The sequence below is a fragment of the Triticum aestivum genome, chromosome 6B (assembly GCF_018294505.1).
Source record: "Triticum aestivum cultivar Chinese Spring chromosome 6B, IWGSC CS RefSeq v2.1, whole genome shotgun sequence".
Lineage (NCBI taxonomy): Eukaryota > Viridiplantae > Streptophyta > Magnoliopsida > Poales > Poaceae > Triticum > Triticum aestivum.
The window spans coordinates 509,119,710-509,127,876 of NC_057810.1; positions in this window are offsets into that span (position 1 = coordinate 509,119,710).

The window sequence follows — 8,167 nt, forward strand, 5'->3', positions numbered from 1 at the left end:
GAATTGCTCTGGGTGGCTGTGTTCGGCCCGACCGGACTTGTTTATGGTGTATCCGTCGCGACGGTCATCGTCGCGTGCTGGGGCGCGCCCCCGCGATCCATAGATCGATCTTGGCTGTCCTGCTTTGTTTTCCAATATATCTTGCAGGTCTTGCCTATTGCCCCAGGCCGTAGTGTATTGGCGTGGGGGTGCGGGATGGTATTCGGGATGATATGCTATTTTATCCCGGCCGCGGGGTGGCCGGTCAGCCGTGTGGCGCTCGAGTCCATATTCCTCGGCTACCAGGACTTCAGTCCATCTATCTATGAGCAGGTCTTGATCAGCTTGGAGTTGTTGCTGCTTCTTTTTCAGGATCCTCGTAGTGGCCATAAGCCGACGCTTGAAGCGCTCCTGCTCCACGGGATCCTCAGGCACGCCGAACTCGTCGTCGCTGAGGCTAATATCGTCTTCGGAGGGGGGCATGTAGTTGTCCTCCTCCAGATATCCGTCCGTCGCCTGTTCGTCTGGGCTGACCTTCTCATCTTCCTGCTTGGCCTGCTCGAAAGCAGGCTGATCAGGGTTGTATTCCTCTTAGGCACCATCCGGATTGTTTTCGTCTCCTGGGCCGGTATTGATGTGGTGGGGCTTGGAGCGGCACCGACGACGCCCATGCTTTGTTTTTCTCCCTGAGGGGTTATCCTCCGTTGCCTCATCGCCATTGGTTTCCTTCGGAGTGTCCCCCATATATATATCGTATGAGGAGGTGGCTGTCTACCGCCCTGTGAGCGGTGGTTCCTGTACTTTTCCTGCATCGTCGTCCATACCATCGATGTCTTCGGAGTCGAAGTCAAGCACGCCGGTTAGATCATCGACCGTGGCAATGAAGTGGGTGGTGGGTGGGCAGCGAATTCCTTCGTCGCCTGCTTCCCACTCGAGCCGGACATAGTTCGGCCAAGAGCCTCCTGACAAAGAGAGAGACTTTAATGAGTTCAGCATGTCGTCAAAGCGCGAGTGCTGGAAGATATCTGCAGTGGTAAACTCCATTACCGGAGCCCAACCAAGCTCGGCGGGCTCGGGAGCGCGCGGACTTGAACCTACAATCGGATACGAGTCCGGGAGTCTGGAGTCACAGGCTTCCTTAGAGGTGAGGCCTGTGTTCGTCTCTACCGCCGATGAGTGTGCGGCCTGCGGGGCAGGGTCCATCCACCCGTCCTTGGGCCACGCAGTCTGCTCCGGATTTAGGTTCGGGGCTACTGCAGGGGTGATATCCCAAGCACTGTCCGACAGCAGGTCTAGGTCGTGCTCATCGTGACTATCCGGCACTCCTGGCACAGGCCCGATTCCGTTGAAGATCAAGTCTCCGCGGATATCAGTCGTGTAGTTCAAGTTTCTAAACCTGACCTGGTGGCCAGGGGCGTAGCTGTCGATCTTCTCCAGATGGCCAAGCGAATTGGCCCATAGTGCGAAGCCGCCGAACACGAAGATCTGTCCGGGGAGAAAAGTCTCTCCCTGGACCGTGTTGTCGATGATTGAAGGCGCCATCAAGACTCGCAGAGGCGACACAGATGAACTCTCAATGAAAGCACCAATGTCGGTGTCAAAACTGGCGGATCTCGGGTAGGGGTCCCGATCTGTGCGGCTCAGGCTGATGGTAACAGGAAGCAAGGGACACGATGTTTACCCAGGTTCGGGCCCTCTCGATGGAGGTAAAACCCTACTTCCTGCTTGATTGATATTGATGATATGAGTAGTACAAGAGTAGATCTACCACGAGATCATAGAGGCTAAACCCTAGAAGCTAGCCTATGATGATTATGATTGTAATTGTGATCGCGATCGGCCTTCTAAGGACCAACCTCTCCGGTTTATATAGACACCAAAGAGGGCTAGGGTTTACATGGAGTCGGTTACAAGGAAGGAAATACAATATCCGGATCGCCAAGCTTGTCTTCCATGCAAAGGAGAGTCCCATCTGGACACGGGACGGAGTCTTGAGTCTTGTATCTTCACGCTCCAATAGTCCGGACGATATATATAGTCCGGCTGTCTGGATACCCCCTAATCCAGGACTCCCTCACCGACGATGACTCACCAATTTTTCTCTTCTTGGCCTTCGCCCTGTGGTTACATGAATATATTCAAATAAACAAAGTAATGACCATGATGAAGTATGACTTATTAAAACACTTATCCTTGCTTAATGATCAAGGGCGGCAGGTGAGTGGTGGATGAATCCCCAGATGACAGTGGTGACTCCTGATAATTTGAATCGGAGGGGTTAAGTGGTTGCCTAATGAGTCCGGCTCGTGGAAGAGATAAGGTTGGACTGTGGGGCACCTCATTCCGTCGTTTATGGGCGACTAGTTCATCTGACAAGCCGGGTGATAACTCGCCAGAATCACTCTGGAGCTTGTGTTTGGAGGTCCTACTTGTTGCATTTTCTTCAAAAGAAATTTGGGATCTAGTTGAGCGTCTGGATGTGAAAAGGGAACATTTCGGATGACCCATATTGTTTTCTTCGGGACAAAAATATGCGAGCTGGATGAGATGGAAATTACCTCAGCAGGGACGGCTCGACTATTTTCCTTATGATCCTAAGAATAAGTGGCTTCAGCCAGTTGCATAAACAAACGGCCAAGTGAGTCAAGCTCTACCTCCGACTCATTTCCAGCAGTCGGCTCGTCATTGTTGATTGGTGCATTCACTTGCTTAGTTGGTGCAGGAGCCGGCTTGCAGGCCTTCTTCCTTTTCCAGAATGGGGAGTCGGCCTACGCGTTTGACAGATTAAAGAAGTGAGCCCAACTCAAGCAAAGATCAATAAACAGAATAAATGAGTATAATCATACTTACTGGAGGCTATTGGTTCATAATGCAGAAAGGAGCAGGCCCCGTTTTGTTTCATGCATCTTGGGGCTCTCCCAGCAGTCTCTTCATGGCCTTTTTTATGTCATCAACTGATAAGTTGTCTTGGCTGAAATGTTGCTTGTCAGTTGACTCATCGGTATAATTACACATTAAGTTTCCCCTTCGACTTAATGGTTGAATTCCAGCTGATCCAACACCGGGTCAGATCAATCCCGGTGAGGCTATTTGCTGACAAGGCCCTCAACTTAGAATATATATGGGAGACTTCTTGTCGCTCCTCCTTGGAAGGCCAACCAGGAAAGGCTTCAGTGGCATTAAATTGGTCAAGTCTATAACCCGACAATGGATTTTCATCGACGGGAGCAGTATTCTTACGATGAAACAAGGTTTTATTCCATTCTTTTGGATGACTCGGCAGTTTAGATTCTGGGAAAGGGCAGTTCTTCTGCCTCTGAATAGACACCCCACCAAGCTCTATGCTAGGACCATCTACAAATTATGTTGGTGGTTGATATAGAAAAACTCCTCGAAGATAGGAATAGTGGCCTCTATCTGAAGATAAATCTCGCAGAAGACTTGGAATTGGCATAGATTGGTCATAGAACTGGGAGCAATATCTTGAGGATGAAGTTTGTAGAAATTAAGGAAATCTCAGAAGAATTTTGACTCGAGCAGTGAGAAGCCCCTATGAAGATTATCTGTGAACACAATGAACTCTCCTTCATTAGGTTGGGGGGTGCTTTCTTCCTCAGGTGCCTGTCAGCCAACTACTCCTTGAGCTGGCAATAGACCTTGCCCCACAAGAACGTCGAGCACAAGTGTGGAAACTTGGGATCTGATCCAATAGCAGGCCTTGTCGGATTTGGCCATGATGAATTTCTTAGAGGTTAGAACTGCAGTGAAGTATAAATGGCGGGTTATCTACATGGATAATAAGTCGCCAGATGAATTGACAGAATAATGAGATCGCTACAATTTGGGGCGGCTCAATAGGTTTGTGCCATTATTAACGGATCAACAAGTTGAGCCGGTCAGCTTTAAGACGGATATGACTATCAAGTATGCAAATTACAATGAGCGATGATGAGTGATGACCCACAAGTATAGGGGATCAATTGTAGCTCTTCTCGATAAGAGTGTCGAACCCAACGAGGAGCAGAAGGAAATGACAAGTGGTTTTCAGCAAGGTAATGTCTGCAAGTGCTGAAATTGTAAGTAGCGGAGTAGTTTGATAGCAACATAATTTGTAACGAGCAAGTAACGATAATAGTAACAAAAGTGCAGCAAGGTAGCCCAATCCTTTTGAGCCAAAGGACAAGCCAAAACAGTCTCTTATGATAAGCAAAGTGTTCTTGAGGGTACACGGGAATTTCATCTAGTCACTTTCATCATGTTGGTTTAATTCGTGTTCGGTACTTTGATAATTTGATATGTGGGTGGACAGGTGCTTAGGTGTTGTTCTTACTTGAACAAACCTCCTACTTATGATTAACCCTCCCGCAAGCATCTGCAACTACAAGAAAAGTATTAAGAATAAATTCTAACCATAGCATTAAACTGTTGGATCCAATCTGTCCCTTACGGAATAGCGCATAAACTGGGGTTTAAGCTTCTGTCACTCTCGCAACCCATCATCTAATTGCTACTCCACAATGCATTCCTTAGGCCCAAATATGGTGAAGTGTCATGTAGTCGATGTTCACATGACACCACTAAGGGAATCACAACATACATACTATCAAAATATCGAACACATATCAAGTTCACATGATTACTTACAACATGATTTCTCCCGTGACCTCAAGACCAAAAGTAACTACTCACAAATGATAATCATGCTCAAGATCAGAGGGGTATTAAATAGCATAATGGATCTGAACATATAATCTTCCACCAAATAAACCATATAGTAATCAACTACAAGATGTAATCAACACTACTAGTCACCCACAAGCACCAATCTATTGTTCCGGTAACAAGATTGAACACTAGAGATGAACTAGGGTTTGATATGAGATGATGTTGTTGAAGATGTTGATGGAGATTGCCCTTCCCAAGATGGGAGAAGTGTTGGTGATGATGATGATGATGATTTCCCCCTTCGGGAGGGAAGTTTCCCCCGACGGAATCGCTCCGCTGGAGGGGAAAAGTGCTCCTGCCCAAGTTCTACCTCGAGATGACGGAGCTCCGTCCCAAAAGTCTTCTCCTTATTTTTTCTAGGTCAAAATGACTTATATACAAGAAGATGGGCACCGGAGTTGGGCATGGGTGAGCACAACCCACCAGGGCGCGCCTGGGCTCCCTGGCGCGCCCAGGTGGGTTGTGCCCAGCTGGTGGGCCCGCTCTAGTAGTTATTTGCTCCAATATTCCTTAAATATTCCATAAAAATTCTCCGTGAAGTTTCAGCTTATTGGGAGCTATGCAGAATAGGTAGCCTACCGTAGCTTTTCCACGTCCAGATTTACAGCTGCCAGAATTCTCCCTCTTTGTGTATACCTTGCATATTATGAGAGAAAAGGCACTAGCATTACTCAGAAAAGCATTATTATGGATAAAAACATCATAAATAACAGTAAGAAAACATGATGAAAAATGGACATATCAACTCCCCCAAGCTTAGAACTCGCTTGTCCTCAAGCGAAAACCGAAATCGAAAAACATGTCCACATGCTTTGAGAGAGGTGTCTTTAAAAACAAAATACGGACATAGAAGCGTCATGTTCATTATTATAACAGCAACAAATTTAAACATAAGACTTTTATCATAGAACTTTTATCATAGAATTCTCATGAATAAGTAGCAATGCATCACATAATTGAAGTACAAAGCAAAAACTCTATTAAAAACCAACAAACTATGTTCCCAGTCAACTTTGCAACTACAATTCATCATCTTTTCAGGAAGGGTCACGTATCAGAGCCTTTAGGCAAGTCCACATACTCAACCATCATATAGTCTTCTATGATTGCTAACACTCACCGCGTACACATGAGCAAAACGTTTCAACCGGACACATAGAAAGATAGGGGCTTATAGTTTCGCCTCCCAACGTATTCACCTCAAGGGTGATGTCAACAATAATAATTCATGCTATCTATATTCAACTAGACATATGTACCTAGATCTTTCCTCACCACATGATGCTTGCCAAAGGAGAAAAATAAAAAGGAATAGAAGGAAAACTAACTCTTTGCATAAAAGTAAATACATAAAAGGTAAAAGATAGGCCCTTCGCACAGGGAAGCAGAGGTTGACATGCACTTATTTGTTTGTATTCTCAACCCCTTAGTGCAAAAGAATGTCACGTTACATTGCCCCTTGTGATAGTGACCTTTATTATGCAGTCTGTCACTTTTATTCTTCACCACCACAAGTTCGTGCAACGCTCAATTTTCTCTTACACTAAATGATCTCACAAATTTAGAAGCAATTTTTATTGCCTTTTGCACCGATGACAACTTACTTGAGGGATCTTGCTCAATCCCTAGGTAGGTATGGTGGACACTTGAAAATAAGATTTGGGTTTAAGGGTTTTTGGATGCACAAGTGATATCTCTACTTAGTGCGGATTTTTTGGCTAGCAAAGATAGGGGGCAAGCACCACATGTTAAAGGATCTATGACAATATGACTTCTATGTGAATATAAACAAACATAAACCACTAAGTTGTCTTCCTTGTCCAATGTCAACAATTTTGGCATATAATATTTTGATGAGGGATCACAATCACAAAAGATTTCTAGGATAGTATATTTATATGTGAATCTTCTCTTCCCTTATTAATTCTTTCATGAGTTGCATCATTGACTAATGATATGTTTGTCAATCTCTAATAAAATTTTCTACTTATACTTTTCCTTATGTGGTGTCATCACCTACCATAGGATTAGTATATGATCTTTTCTCCAATTATTTCCTTTTTTTATTTTATTCCTTTCTCTTTTTCTTTCTTATTTATTTTCTTTTATTTGCAACATGAAAGTAAAGAAAGCAAAACTCAAACTAAACTTTATTATATAACTTGCACACAATTACAAGGATAGATCACTAAGCAAACTCTCAAAGAAGAAAGGATCGAACTAAACTTTTATTCTTCTAAAGCGAAAGATCGAACTAAAATAAGTAAAGGTAAAAAGATAGTGGGATGATATGACACCGGGGCACCTCCCCCAAGCTTGGCGGAAGCCAAGGGGAGTGCCCATACCCGATACTCAATGCTCTTTTGGTGGTTCAGGAGATGATGGTGGTGTTGACAATTGTGCCTTCAACTTTTTCATATTGTAGTTCAGGAGAGCAATTTCCTCCTTTAAATCATCGACTTCGAACTCCAACTTCAAGATCTTGTCACATAAATGCCCTTTGCTTTTCTGCCGAAAACGAGAAGGAATAGATTGGTTTTTAGACCGGTTAGCTCCCTTAGGGAGACTTGACTTCTTGAACTCCACGTGCATATCTCCAGGTTGAGGTAGAGGAACATCCTCCTCCACCGAGCTTGAGCCATCTATCCTCATCAAGTGAGCATCCTCATCATCATCTGTAGTTTGACCATAAGGGGATAGGTTCCCATAGGTCTTTGGGTCAGCAATGAGATGTGAGACATAGCTCTCTCCGTCGGAGTCTTGTGACGACATATTTTCAAAACTGCACAGAAAACAGTAAGAAAATAGAATAGAGGATTTCTCCGTGATACGGTGGTTAACAGGTTCGGGAAGTATATATAGATTTTTTATCTGGGCGGACAAGCAAGCTGTAGAAAAATGGAGTCCGGAAGGTGTCCCAGGTGGGCACAACCCACCTGGGCGCGCCAGGCGCGCCCTGGTGTCTTGTGCCCACCTGGGTACGCTTCCTGGAAGTTTCTTATTTTCCTATTTTTCTAAATATTCCAAAACTGATAAAAAATATATTTGCAGATTTTTCAGTGTCCATTTACTTACCGTATCACATACCTCCTTATTTTCACGATTCTGGAGTGTTCCAGAAGGACTCTTTTATGTGTTCTTCCGGTGTCAAAGTTTGGATAATATTACTTTCAACCTTAATGGGCGTACCTGAGATATAATGCTTTATTCGTTACCCATTAAAAACCTTCAGGTTAGTACCTTCGGAATTATTTATTTTGATGGATCCAGACGGATAAACCTCCTCGATAACATATGGGCCTTCCCATTTTGAGAGGAGTTTTCCTGCAAAGAATCTGAAATGATAGTTGTACAATAGAACATATTCTCCGACTTTAAACTCACGCTTTTGGATTCTTTTGTCATGCCATCTTTTAACTTTTTCTTTGAATAATTTTGCATTTTCATAAGCTTGGGTTCTCTA